Source organism: Anser anser, assembly GCF_964211835.1.
Source record: "Anser anser genome assembly, chromosome: 4".
NCBI lineage: Eukaryota > Metazoa > Chordata > Aves > Anseriformes > Anatidae > Anser > Anser anser.
The window spans coordinates 2,746,603-2,761,858 of NC_139724.1; the positions used below are offsets into that span (position 1 = coordinate 2,746,603).

Below are 15,256 nucleotides of genomic sequence, written 5' to 3' on the forward strand. Positions count from 1 at the left end.
TGTAATGTTTAGTTTTAAAGTAACAGTGACTACAGGAGATGTTGACCTTTTCAGCACAGTGGAATTTCTACTTTTGACAGTATTCTTTTTCCCGTTCCATTAAATATCAAGGATTCTGGCATACATAAGCTACTGGTGAGCTGAACATCCACGCTGCTCTTCATCTGTAAAAACAAAAATGTTTCTCCCTCACAATTAGTGCAATTATCTTGTTCTAGAAATGAGGTCAAGGCAAAAGATGATCATTGATACGCTTTCTAAAAATAAACATTTCAAAAGTGGGAACTTACAGTTCAATAGTTGTTCTTTGCAGCAGCTTCAAAATCAGTAACTTACTCATGTCTGTCCAAGGCAAGTGGGTATCCTAGGCAGTTACCATGTCCCAGTGTCTTACATGTAGTAATTATATTAAAACTAGGTACTGTCAGTCAGTAGCTCATGATTTATTTCAAGTTTAAAAAAAAAAATCATTTGCTGCCATAGTTTATGTATTGCTGTGGTTGACAGGGCTTATAGAAAGCAGCACTTACTACTTTTTACTATTAGACAGTATTGTTTTACCAACATTCAGAAGGAAGATGAATAGTCTCCTTACATCATCGTCTGTGTTCTTGGGTTGGTGAGTGCTTCACTGAGAATTCAATATGCCATCATGCTTGCTGAGCTTCTGGCTGAATTTTGGAGTAAATGACTCTGAAAGTAGTGGTGAGACTAGTCATCCTACATCCCATATCACTGGGAAGTAATAAGACCTTATCATGTCTGTAAGTTTGTATATTGAATCTTCACTTCTTAAAGCAAGTCTTTGCTTGTGTGATCAATGATTCCAACTATTTTTCTCAGCTGTGATGAAATCAGTCCAATAAAATGCTACAATGTTTTACATATCTGTATGACACTCAAAATGTAAGTTAATGTAGAACATTAGCAATATGTTTGAGCAGGATGTTAGACTTAAAATAAAACAAACCCACAAGCCTGAGTATGCTAACCATAGGTTTTTTTCCACCTTTCCGTTACCAGGATGAAGTAATGCCTGAGAACAGCCCTTACAGTGACTGAAATTATTTAGCCTACCCATCCCAAATTCATGTTCACACCTCATCTTTATTTCTGTATATAATTTGGGAAGGCACAGCATTTTGAGTCAGTTGGGTGATTACTCAGCAGCAGCATATCGCAAACACGCATTGTCCTCATTCCTAAAATAGGCAAAGGGAAATTTGCTTTTCTTATTGAGTTTTCTTCCCACTTCTCTCCCCTTAAGAGTTCAGAACCATTAAAAAAATCACCTGAACTTCCTTCCCTTGGGATTACTAATTTTTCAAATACAGTCTGGAAGAAGTACTCAGAGTTACTGCACATTAGAACTTCTTTTCCTTCAGCTGGGCCTTTTCTATGAGAAGATACGTTTAAGTGTTTCATGCAAATGGAGAAAAAGAAAAAAAAAAAACACAACAAAAGACATATCCAAGTCCAGTGACAAAAAAGAAACCAAATACATTCATCTGAGCCTCAGTATATTTTTATTTTTATCGGTTTTAAGCAAGCTCTTGAGATGCTGGTTGGGGTCTGGAGGGAGTGGAACTTAGTTCTTTGCATTGCAAAATTTAAACTATCTTACCTTCACATACTAAACTAAATCAGAATAATGTTTAGTTTTAGCTATGCTATTTTTGTGGCAACAGTTATAGGAAGCATGTATACAGTGATGAAAATCCAGAATGCTAGCTCACTTTCAAATATTGTACAGGTGTGCTCAGAAGCATAAGAATTCACCATAAGCAGCAGTTAACAGTAAAAGATCTGGATCTCGAAAATTTGGGATTCACTACTTCATGTTCTGCTATAAGCTAGTATGGAAATAGAAGCTAGATACTTGAAGATGCCTTCAAAATTTTAGTCATCAAGCACGTACCTGTTCAGAGTTTATAATGCCATTAGCGTGGATTTGATGTGTTGTACTATTCCTTTTTAAGATGGGGTCTGTAGGACTGGAGTTTAGCAAGGCATTTAAGTATGTAAGCCCATCTCTCTCCAGTGAAGTATTTGAGGGCAAGCAGATGCTGTGGTGCTTGGTAGACTGACTTGTTGGAACACAGGACTGGAAAAGAAAACCTTTTGTTCTTAATATAGTTCTTCCCCATCAAACGGCTGTATTTTATAAGTTTTCTAATAAGTTTACCAAGTTGCATTTTAAAAGCAGGCAGTTAGTAAGCTGTTTGCCAGGTTTGAAGCATCCTCTGCGTGGAATGAAGCTGTCATCTCCACTAACTATACGTGCCACCTCATTTGTGCTGCATATGCTTCTTTTAGTTCAGACATTTCTGACTGAATGAGGAAACCAAACTGTGACGTCTATGAATACATCACCTAGCTTTTGCAATTATTAGCACAAAGGGATATGAAGAAAGGCTTTCAGGCAGTCTTCATGGAACTAAGTGCTGATTCAGCAGCATTTGCAAGTACAAATGATTTCAGTATTAGTTTTAGAAGCTCAGTCTACGAGGCATTCAGAATTTTCTTCGCATTACTCTCCTTTAATATAGTTTTCCACACCTGTCAAATTGTATGATGCAGAAACACCATAAGCAAACTAAAACTCCAGTTGTTGAGCTGTTAGATATTCCTCTGTAAAATCTGAAAAGATGGAAGATGCCACTTGGCTGAAATGCATCGCACTAAAGCAGTCTCAGCACTTTTGCTCTGTTTAGCTGCTCGCTCAGCTTTAACTCCTGCTGAGACTAAGTGAAGTAAGCTTGCATATTCTGTAATACAGCTTGTGTTTAATGCCTCAACTACTTGGATATGAATCATCATTGGGAAGCTTAAAAAAATCTGAACAAACCAGCAGTAAAATAAAAGGGCAAATTGAGCAATACTGCACACACGTTTAGCAGCATAAATTCAAAAATTAGAGGTAGAGGGAATGCAGTGTAAAAATGAGAACCAAAAGTGAATGGAGGGCAGTGAAGTAAAGGAGGAGTGCCCATCGTGCAATCTGAAGGATGTCCATTTGCTTAGAGATGGAAGAGGAGAACGCAGAGAACAAAGGGACACAAGAACAAAATTGGAAGAGCTTTCAAAAACAAGAATATAAACTTCATACAGGAAGTGACAAGTCAACGAAAGGACTCTGGTGGCAAAAAATATGGAGAACAGCTGGTTTGAGCTGCCAGATAATCAGAGAGAAGAGTTCTGGGAGGCCACGGTTTGAAATAATAATGTTCCAGACAGAAGTGGGAATCTGAGGCTAAGGCAAGAGAAGAATCAGAAGTCTCAGAAGAATTATTTATTATTTTCTTATTCTTCTGTTTCTTATTGTTCTACTTTTAAAAATGTGCAGGTCCTATATGTAGAGTTGTTGCCAAAAATAAATTTTGGTCCTAAAGGGGAACAGGTAAAATGATTTGGCTGACTATCGGTTGTAAGACTTTGCAAGTTTGAGTCACGAAGGCAAATATACTGCTGTAGGGGCAGAAGGGTAGTAAGGAGAAGATTTTGGATGAAAGGTGCATTCAGGTTTTCCTGTTAGGTCTCACATGAAGATACGTTAGGGAGGTGGTAGAGGATGCAGCCCTGAACAGAAGATCAGAGTAAGGGAGGTGATACAGAGCAGAGGTGATGGGACACACTAAGGGTTAAATGTCAGGTGAAAATTGGTTGACAGAGTTGTAGGTATCCAGGAGATCAACTGTGCACTTACTGGCTCTTAGTGCCTTTCTGTTTACATTGGCACTGAAGAGATTTACAGCATATTACTCAATTTCAGTAGATATACTGTTTTATATAGTATATATAAAAACTGTATGTAACTATGCAATAAATATGTATATATATAAAAAACATGAAGACTTATCTCCTCAGACATGAACAAGGTACTTAACCCAGAGAGAGGCAAAACACATTTAAAGGATAACTGCATGTTCTCTAGGAACTGTTGTTTAAAGTGCTTTCAGTTCTGCCAGTATGGCTTGCTGGGATACTGCAGCCATTTCAAAGTTCTGCTGATTTTTTGCAAGCTTCTTGCATTTTTGAGTCTCTTCTCTCAGAAGGAGAGGCGTGAGTAAATCGCCAGCTGGCTGTTTATATCGTAATTTACTGTGGATTTAAAAGGGAAAAAAAAAAATATTAGGACTTACTAGCTTCAAGTTAGCACTGTGTGAATGCTCGCTTTTAAGAAGCATTTAAAGGTTTCAGATATTAGAGTAAAATCCAGTTTGAATTCCTAACCCCTTTCTCTTGATCTGTTTCGCTTTTTTAATGATTTTAGATATTGTTAAACAAAAATTATATATGGAAAAAAAAACTTTTCAGCTCAGTGCTTTGTTATTGCTACATGTTCTCTTCTTTTGTGGTCTCAATTTACAGAAAATCATCTGCTCCTTGGTTTCAGCAGCGGTGCTGGAAACAGGAGAAACAAAGGAATATCCTACACTTTTTTGGGTCATATTTGTCATAGATATTGCGGCTAAAGTATCTTGATAAAGTGGCCTGAAAACACTTGTACCATCTCTGGCTGTGTAGCCCATGCTCTGTAGGTAGGAATGAAGGCTCTGTGTCTACCTATCGAATTTGCACACACTATGAACGCTAAAATATTAAAATAGAAAGTGGGTGGGAAGTGGAAGAAAGCCCTACAGGAACATTAGCCAACTGAAAACTGCTATTGTTGGCAGCCTTCGCAGCTGAGCACAAATGTGCCTTTTGTTTTCTTTATGCCCTGGGGCAGAATTGTGAAAATCAACAGGTGTGGATTTTATTCATTATTTTACAAAGTGTCTTGGATTAGTACATTTTGCTTTTCCTTGATATTCAGAAGCCTGACTGAATTGAAGTATATATATGAGCATAGCCACAGAAATAACTGGAGGCATACTCTGTGCCCTGATTTCTGGACTGCTGATGCTTTTGACCAATGACCTAAGAAAAGAATTGGCTCTGCTTTTGTTGTCGTCTTATCCATTATGGACCTGGGTATCCATGGAAAAGATGCCTTTATAACAATGAACACCTGGCATGTGCTTCTGTTCAGGAAACCTTAGGAGGGGTGGGCCAGTTCAGACACTCTTAGAGTCTGTAATCATTTATTATAAGAATGTCCCACTTTATTAGATATAAGCGGTAGGAGGAGAGCAGTAAGTACTGTTTCTCATGTAGTGAATACTAAGGCATCCAATTTGAAATGCTGCTTTGGGGAATTATTACCATATTTCTTAGCATTTGCCTTTTCTAAGAAAAGCGGAGGGGGTAAGTGAGGTCTGTCTGTAAGCTTTTCTGTAGCATGCACTCAATAATGCAGAATTGAAAGGGCTGCACGATGTACTGCTACATGAATAAAGGTGGTGCTTGTTTTCTCTTCTATGCTGAAAATGACTTGCAAAGTGCTGTAAGTTATTTTTCATAAGAACCAGCTCAGTCAGGGGCTTGGTAATGTTGTTGGTCTCTGTTAATGACTTCATCTTACAGAAACGATCAGTTCTCAGAAATAGAACTGGACTGCTTCCAGAGCCTTTATACTTCTTCAAGGAGTTTAAAAAAATGTATTCGATGCAGTTACATTGTGTGTAAACCACATTCCTAGACTTAAAGCAAAGCACCATTGGAACACCATTCCTCTTGCACAATCTACATTTAAACCACAAATATTTACATTCCCCAATACCTAGAATGCTTTATTGTGCTTTATATACTTGTTAGAGAAGCTGACAAACTCAGGGTGGTGGTGGGAGACACTGTATTGCTTTGTTAACCCATGTCCCCCCCCTGCATTACAAAGAGCAGATTTGCATACCTGGCAGACAAAAATGTGTAGAAAGGTTATGGCTGCTGTTGCAGGTCGCTCGGCCATCACATTTGGCAACATTCGGATAACGCTGAGCTGTAAAAACTTTCTTTGGTTCTTCTGTGGTTAGAATGGAATAGTTTGAGTGCAACAGCCAGACCCCTTCGGGGCTAACCCGAAGGTAACACCCATTACGGAGGGCACCGTCCAAGAACCTCTCCTCCCAGGATATGCCTTCCAGCCCTTTTACCAGCTTTGTTGCCCTCCCCTGGGACACGTTCAAGTATCTTAACATCCTTTTCATACTCTGGAGCCCAGAACTGCACACAGTCTCAACTTGAGGCCACACTAATACTACGTACAGCAGGAGAATCGCTCCTTTTGACCAGCTGGCCACGCTGTGCTCAATGCACCCAGTTTTTCCCGCAGGAGTTTTTGCAGCTGTTTTTTGGCCTAGGAGTTACACACATGGAAGGGGGTTTCTTATAATCTTAACACTTCAGTTTTACACATTTTACCACATGTAGCACATTTATTATTTCCCAAGGGAGAGCTCAGTTAACTTTTATCTCCGCCAATATCACTGTGTTGATATTGTAGCAGCATCATCCATAGACTGGTTCCAGCCAGTCCTTTTTGTTCCTCAAAAATCAGATGGGAAGGCCCGTTTGGGCAAAGTGTGTTCCTGTCAAAGATTATGGTCTGCCTGCTGTTCCCCTGTATGGCCGATGGGATGAGAGCAGGATTATGGGAAGTCTGCCTTTTGCTGGGCCTTTTCTGGTGTAGATGCATGATGCACTTAGCCCAAGCTGTGGAACCAAACCCAAAGCTATTTGAGAAGGATATATTCTTTTTGAATAATTAAATAATAAAAATAAAATACAGAGGACCTGTGTAAAGCAGAAGTCCTGGTCTGAAGTCTGCTGCAGTTCCAGATGTGCTTGTGGTCTTGGTGGGACACCTTTAGAGCTGTGTCCTCATTACATTGCTTGGAAATGGGTTTTATCACACAATGCACAAGTTGGTAGGAAGAGTCTCAGCCCATTCTTTGCATACCTCCTCCTTGCGTGGATTGAAAAACAATCTGTTTCCATATAGCAATCCTGTGATAAAGAGGAGGAACAAAAAGAAGAGGGTTTATTGCTCAGGGAAACGTTCACAGACCTAAGCTGGACCTAAGTTTGGACCTAAGTTCCAAACCCCAAATCTCGCAAATAACCCGCACGTAGTGAGTTAGGGTCACATCTGAAGCAGGGTATAAGCAGACCTCAGGTGCCTCACACCTACGTTGTGCTTGTGAAACTTGCTGTTTAACAGGAACCTGCCTAAATTTTCCCAGGATTAAGTATGTCTCTGCATAGCCCAGCACTGCTGAAGTGTTGGGTTGTTAGCTGGTAACTGAACTGTCTAGGAAAGGTGGAGCAGGTCTTACCTTCCTAGCAAAGGGCTTCATCTCTTAAGCAGGCTCAGAGCTGTGGGACATTTGACTCACTATCAGCTCAAAGCCCTTAAACACCTTCTGTTTCACAAAATAGTCTTTTGATCTTTCTCAGGAAGATAACGAGGGCTTAATCTGGTGAGCTCTTAGGTGCCTAGAGGTCATGTTCTGTGACAATGCAGCTTTGGGCACGTGGGCCTCGGGATGTAGGCTAGGCTCTGGCAGCTATTCTCCTCTGACTGTGAATATGGAGGGTGTAATGTATCAAAAAGGTGGCTGAAAAATGCACAGCTGATAGAGGAAGCCGGCTGGCAGGTGAGCAGCACAGAGCCCAGCAGTGGGTTCCCAGTGCTGTCTGCACCTTGGGTGTCTTGGCTCGATGGTGTGGGGATGTGAGGCAGGCAGCCCAGCTTGCTCCCAAGAGCTGGTAGTTAGCTGTGCTGAAAGGGCACCTGCAAACCCCATATGCTTGTACTCATCTCCTGCCCCTTGTGAGCAAGTCCCGGAACTGAACTGCCTTCTGCCAGCGGAGTTGTCTGAGCCAGCTTGGCAAGAGGGCGGGTGAGCACCTGGGCTGGCACAGCAGATGAGAGAAGGAGCATCTGCCAGCTATGGTGGAACTGTTTCTTCTGGTGACGGCTGGCTGCTAGATTAAGTTATTTATCCTAGAAAACATGGAGAGGCATCTCTATTTACTGAGAACCAGGATCCCCTGAAACACCTTGTGCTCTTTCCCAGATTGGAATGAAGAACAGAAGCACAGAATGGTCATTGTTGTTTTCTGTTGGCTAGTCCGAGTGCCTAGGAGCTAGACTGCTGTATAGTACTTAATAAAGGACAAGCACAGTCCTGTGTTAGATTTGGTTGCAGCAACACTACCCTTTTTCTTTTTTTCTTTCTGCTTGCATGCAGATAAAATTCTGTGAATTTATGCCAGTAAGGGTGTTCTTACTTAGTTTGAGGTTTGCAGCATTGCATTTAAAAACAAAACATTGTTTAATACTTCATGCCTTTGTAACTTCATAAAGGGATAAATGCAAATGTTCTCAAAGAAGAGCCTGTTCCTTCTGTCGGCCACCCAAGTGAAGCTTGTTTACAATATTTCTGTCCACGTAAGTGGTGTTATTCACTGTGTGGAGGTGCTGTCAATGCGTTTGCACTAGCTAAGTGTTTTGTTAGCTTCTGGGTGGAGAATGAAGTCTTGGTTTAGTTCCTCAAAATCCAAAGTGCCATGAGACCGCCTTGTTTAATTGCCCTTGTTTCTTCTTGTGTGGTATTAGAGAAGCTGGAGTCATCGCTGGTGTTCTGTGCTGGCCTTCTCGCAGCATGAAGTAAAGCAGGTGCTGGTGGTGTGCTGCTCAAGAGACCTTGACTGTTGTCACTCGTGACTCTTCGTGGTTAAAAGTAACCTAATTTACCTCCCCTGGGAATGGAGCTGTGCTGATTTACATGCTCCAAGATTGTGGCACTCAAGTTTTGCCAAACTCTTTTCTTTAGCAGAACATACTAGGTAAAGGTTTTGTACTTTCACTGAAGATACCAGTTTTAAACAGGAAACTTCTGTTTTAAATTCCAATAGAAATCAAAATACCTAAGATGAGAGAGATTTTAATGCATCGTAAGGTTTCCTTTTAATAGGGCCTTTTTTTTTTTTTCTTCTTCTTGTTAAGGAGAAAGAGTGAGCAAGTTACAATCTTTTTTGTCAAAATAATACTGGTACGAGAAAGAAAGTACAGCTGTGTCCTCATGCATCCAGCATCAGAATTTCTGTGATAGTCTTGTGATTTCCATGTGAGAATGTAACAGGGCCAAGATGTTTTGGGGTAGGCTTTAAGCTTTTAATGCTGTGGTGGAATCCGAAGAGAGTCTGTTGGGACTTAGAGCTCTTTTTCTCTTAATTTTGCTGTATAAAGAAAAATGTAAAAACCTGAAAAATGAACTGTACTGCTCTAGGTAAGCAGCTTGTGAAGACCATCCTCACAAAGACCGAGCGAGCTGAGCTGTATTAGAAAACATATGTTGACTCGCACTGAATAATACTGTTTCCAGTCAATACTGGAAAAAAATACATAACTGACTGGCAACAGAAGGAGACATAGATATAAAAGAGTACTGGGGAAGTGCACTTCAATTGTTCGCTCTGGATACAAGCTTTAATAGTAAATAAACAATAGAAAACCCACAATATTTACTACAGGTTGTTGTTAGGAAGAGACAGCTTTGGAGAAGTTTGTTCAATTTTAGATAGCTGTGTTGATAGGAGGTGAGCCGTGGGCACATTCCTACCATTGTGATCAGCTCAATATGGGTGTCTGTGCAGGATCAGCGATGTGTGTTAAAAGTCATGGTACGATATTAGAAGAGATTTATGCTGAAGACATAAATTATATCCCTCGTAAACTGTAAAATAAGACTTAAACCAAGAAACAGTTTTCTTCTCTATATGTAAGTTTTTGTAAGAAAGTAGGCTTAATATTTCTTAATTTATTTTATTTGCCTACCTAATACGAACTCTATATAAATGGTCTTATTTTCTGATCTAGACATCATAAGTTGTAATATGAGATTTTGGACTGTTAGACTATCTGATTTTAGTGAGAGAAGTTACAGATTGAAGTTTCATATGAAATTAGTTCAAGTCTTACATTCATACAGTCCTTCAGTGGTCCAAATTTTGTGTATCTGTATTCTGTTTGCTTCAGGTTTCAGTCTTTCATGAGTTATGGTAAATGCTGAAACTTTGTAGTTTAGTGCATGCCATTTTTTTTTAATTATTATTATTTTTATTTTTATTTCCCTTGGCTGCATGTCACAGGTAGCTGGCTGGAAGGTTGGGAAGTTTTGTTCGTCAGTAAAACTTCATTATTATTCTCATTGCTATCTTCTTTCTGATTGTGTCAGTGTTTCACAGACAATGGTCTTTTTCTAATCTTGGTGACTACTGTTGCTGTGATAAGATACCATTGGTCATAAATGGAGAATTGCTTTCATAAAATAATACTGAATTCGTAGAAATTTCTTCTGCCTTTCTTGTGCTGCTTTATGAGCTTCTTATTTGTATGTTTCATTTAATTTTCTTACTGCCTCTTATATAGACAGTGTAGGAGACGTTTTTGTAATCAAGTATAGGCAATTACATGACAGCAAAGGAACTAGGTATATAAATCTGTTCTTATCTGTTTCCATTTTATTATATGTTTGGCATTAAAACTTGGCTTTCTCTTACAGATAATCATTTTTCCCTTTTCATACTGACAAGCGTACACGGTTTTAGCTGACAATTTATATACTGTTAAAATGTGAGGAATTAACTTTTTGTTTTTAGTAAGTGACCTTTTACTGAATTTCATTTTCAGTGCATTTTTTTTCAGAGATTTTCCTGTGGTATTATTGTAGCATAAACCTTTTGTTAGTCACTGTCAAAAACTTTCTTAGGATTTTTAGGGTTTTGCTGTCTGCTAGGCCATTTCTCTGGTTACACTGATCGTGGCAGGACGCTTCTTTCCTCTTCAGCTCCCTGTGCAGTGGCACACCTTCTAAGCTTCAGATGTCTGCGGGATGAGTGCTTTGAGTGTTTCAGTTTGACCTGCCCTTTGACATTCGCCTTCAGATCAACCGTAATTGAAACCTGGCTGAAAACAGTGTAACAGAAATAGTTATTTATGTACAGCATTTAGTTAGAAGTGCTTGTAAATAAACTGAGTGGAGGAGGGAAGGAACACTATTTCCTGAAACACGTAGAAGAAACATGTGGGCTTGAAAAGCAGGTCTCCTTCTTGGGTACCCCACAGTGGTAAATTGGCATTTGGTTCTCCCCACAAAAACTTACATACTTCAGACTTACTCAGACTGTTTCTGATTCTCTTCTAGCAATTCTAAGGATTCAGTTATTTCTGTGGAAGTGCAGCTGTCATCTTCGGGACCTTAACATCCACTTAAGTCCCAAACTGAAGGAGTTTTAACCTCTCTTTCTGCTGCCTCATGGCAAAAGGTGCATTTTAGGAGGTATCTCAATTCACTTATTGTTGCTTTTATAGCAGATATATCAGAGTAGTAGTTGTTAAAAGCAGCTAAATGCAGTAAATGCAGCTTGTTTTAGTATCACGTATGTGACACCAGACCCCACCTAACTGGCAGCAGCCAATATACGAGTTAAGTTTGGGGTGAAAATCTGTAAATAATGTAATGCAGTCATTCATAATAATAACAATGTAGCCTTCGTATATTCCATTGCATCCAGCAGCATATCTGAGCATGATGATTTTATTGTGATTTGTGACAAGAGCTGGCCTGATTTATTAATAAGCAGTTGTTATTAAAACATGCACTAGGAGTTTACCCTAATGGTCATACCTAGCAAATGTTTGGCTCTGGTATTTGTCATTAGAGCACACTGTTATGTCTGTAAAGAAAAGCTGCATGTTAACCCTGCCTCAGCATGGTGTGTAACTTCAGAAATCCTCTTACTAGTGCAAGAGTACAATTCACTTTGTCAATTACCCTCTTGTTTTGTGGCGCAGTCTGAAGCAGCCTGCACGTGCACGGCTCCTCTGACTTGGAACACTGCGTGTGTGCAAAGCAGGGCCTGTCCTTGCTTTGATGGGCAAGCTGAAAATGTTAGAAACACTTGTATTCACTGGGTGATTTTAATTGGAAGACCTTACAATATGAAGTTTTAGCTCTAAGAAATTGTATTATTTTTAGAAGGCAAAAGTATATTTTTCAGAGGAAGGTACTAGGTGAAACATGAGAGTTAGCAATATGAAGTTCAGTAGGCAAAAAGAATTTAGGTATGTCATTGAATAAACGCGAGGAGTACGTTGCTCAGTGGCTGTGATTCCAAAGTATTTCACTAGATGAACATGTGCAGCTACTATTTGGTTGTTGCATTTTTTTTCTTTGTTTTGTTTTTTAAAAAAGGCTTGTAAACTCGTGGTGATATCAAGAGTCTTGCAGGATCAGACTCTTGTTTTCATTTAAATGAAAGAGCTCCCTCTAGTTTGTGCTGTCATTTGAGAGTTTTGTTTCTCATAATAAATTGTGCAGTTTTCTTGTTCTTCTTTAATTTACTCTCAGTCCACCAGCATGGGAAAAACATTTGTATAAAGTTCATCATGCATGCTGTGAGTTACACTCAAGGTTGTCTTACTCAGGTAGTACCTGACAGCTCTCTGTAGCTTCACAATGCTCTCAGCTGTAGTATGGTAGCTGTCCTACATAAAAAGAATGTACTAATCAAATGCGTTTTATTTAATTAAATGACCGATGAAAATGTTTAGTGTATGTGAGAAATTAATCATATACAGTGTCAATTCAGAAGCCATGGTATAGCAACTATAGCAAAGAAACTTTAAACTCTATATTCAAAGTCAGAGAGGAAGTAATTCCTTTTATTATATGTTATCCGATGTTATCCCTGAAGAGTTGACATAGAATGTCTTTAGCACTTCATAGAAGACTCAAGCTTTCTAGCTATGCTGGCTAATTCTGTAAATGTAAATTGAGAGAATACAGAACAACATTTTAAAGTAGTGCTAGTGAGAGACTGGAGATACAACATCTTGTGCCAAATGACCAACAGTCCCTTGGAGTTTGTTTGTTTTTCCTAAGGCAAAGATCATATTTCCAGCTTTCTTCTAAAACAAGCTTGGTTTACTTTGCATTTCAGATAGTTTTCCCTCCGTGCTGTGTATAATATTGCAATTGATCAGCCCATGATTAAGTTACAGCCCAAGCTGATGGGCAGCAAGATACTGTAATGTGTGCTTGGGTCTCAAACCTGCTGCAACTGAATTTAAAAATCTTAGCATAAAACCTTGGTGGAAGAGTGTATGTTTCTAAAAGAACTTTGAGCTTACCGTGCTGACTTTTAAAAATCTTTTCTATATTTTGGACTTCCAAAATATTAAATTACATTTTGACTTTTTATCATTATTATTATTATTAACAAAATCAGCATAAAAAGAAAGTTAAGCTAACAATTTTTCACTTGGAATCTGTGTAGGCTTTGAGGCCTCACAGAGAATTATGACTATAAAGAGTATAAAAACTATATGAATTGTTAACATATGTAGAAGTGATTCAATTGTTCTTATTGTTAAAATTGAGTGAAAATAGTGGGAAGTACAAGTTATCTAGAAAAAATAATGAAGTTCCCTTTCATGTTTTTTCCTCCAGTTTTAAAATGTTTTATAAGCCATTAGTGCTAACTACTTTAAAGAAAGAAATCACTTTTAATATTTTGTTGTAAATCTGTTATCATCGTTCATTTAAACACATATATCTAACTACAAGTCAGGCTTGTTTATTTTAGTTTAGTTTAGTTCATTTCATTTTATTTCATTTTATTTTATTTTAGCATCTGATGCTGAATTATTGACCCTAAGAGTTGTCATCCATAACAACTTTTTCTAAACTTGTCTATTTCTTATTATTTTTGGAGCTAACCTTGGCATGCAATTATTGTGATGCATAATTTTATGGAAGGTTTAAAGCACCATATTTCAATTTTAGCATATTTCAGAAATAACAGTTTTATTTTCCAAAGCAGGTATTTGCAGAAATTTGTGAAGTTGGTAGTAGTTGTGTCGCAGCAAATCTTGCAATTTAATTTCAAATACTTTATTTAAAAGTGTACAATTATCGTAGAGAAAACAAGCTGAATTATGCTCTACTTTTCTGTTGGGCTTCAAAAAGTCTCGCAAACTTTTAGGAAAAAATGTTGTATTAAAATAATGTTCTTGTGCGTGTAACTTGAAGGAAAACTACTAGCTTTTTATGTGCTTTGTTTATTTTTTAAATAGGATAAACAACAACAACAAAAACCCCACAAGAATAGCATCCCTTACAAAGAGGAAAATGTACAGAAGAGCTCCTTCCTTAAATAATTGATATTTAAACATAGAATGATAGAATATCCGGAGTTGGAAGGGACCCACAAGGGTCATCGAGTCCAACACATGCTTAAGCTGCACCTTATTTGCTTTCAGAGGTTTTTTGTTTGTTTGTTTTTGGATTATTATTTCATTCATATTGCAGGATAGCATTTATTTTTTTATCAAACATGACAAAATTTCTTGTCAACATATCAAGTTAGATTTGCAATGTAGAAACCAAATACTTGCATTTCTATGAGCAAAAATATTGCTGTATTTCTGTATTTAAAAAAATATATAATCCTGACTATAGAGGCTGACATTTTTTACATTGTGGCTGGTTTACCCCGTTAGTCTAGAGAGGATGGCTAGAGCGGCAGAAGTCAGTGTTTGCCTTAATCTCTCGTACTGAATCAATGCCTACTTGATCACTATTTGACTTTGGAAATCTTAACTTTTCAGAGAATGCAAAAGTAAATGCTGTGCCTTTATACTTAGTTTTATTCAATATATTTCTCTATTATGTCCTCACATTTTCTTTTTATTTTGTTACAATAGGGTTCCTTTTAAGAGTTACATGGCAGCCATGTCCAGGATATTTTGATGTTTCCTTAGCATTCTTACCAAATCCAACTTATCCTGTCTTTTTACGTTTTAGATTCCCACCTGATTCATGAAAAGCAGCCACACAAACGCTACTTGTAAAAATGATGTCTTGGAGCAATCTGATTATGGTTACTGACTGCTTTCCCCTTTTATTTATGTATTTATTTTGTTTTTCTTTACGCTTCAGGTTCTGTGTTGGTTGAGCTGCCAGCCAGTTTGTATTTGAAAACTGATGCTCAGTTCCTCTTGGAAGAGTGCTTTGGCATTTCCATCCCCGCTTCCCTCCTCCTGTAGCTGCATGGCAGTGCTTGTGGCACAGATCCAGATTTGCTTGTTTTTAACACAAGAAGCGTAGTGGGTACTCACAGCATGTCCCTCCTTCCCCTTACTTCTTGAAGTCTTCTATGGACTTTGTCCTACCTTAAAGTTTGTTGCAGTAGCTGAATAGCTATTATTTTTACAGGACTTCTTGCACTAAAAGTCATCGCTGTTTGTCATTGACCTCTCTGTTGATGTAATTAATTGTGCTTACTGATGTCTTTATTAAGTATG

At 38.3% G+C, this 15,256-nt stretch overlaps 1 protein-coding gene across 37 annotated transcripts in view; it reads left to right on the forward strand.

The window, feature by feature from the left end:
- Positions 1 to 15,256, forward strand: part of CAMK2D (calcium/calmodulin dependent protein kinase II delta) — a 166,633-nt gene that overhangs the window by 45,404 nt on the left and 105,973 nt on the right. The window lies entirely within an intron of this gene.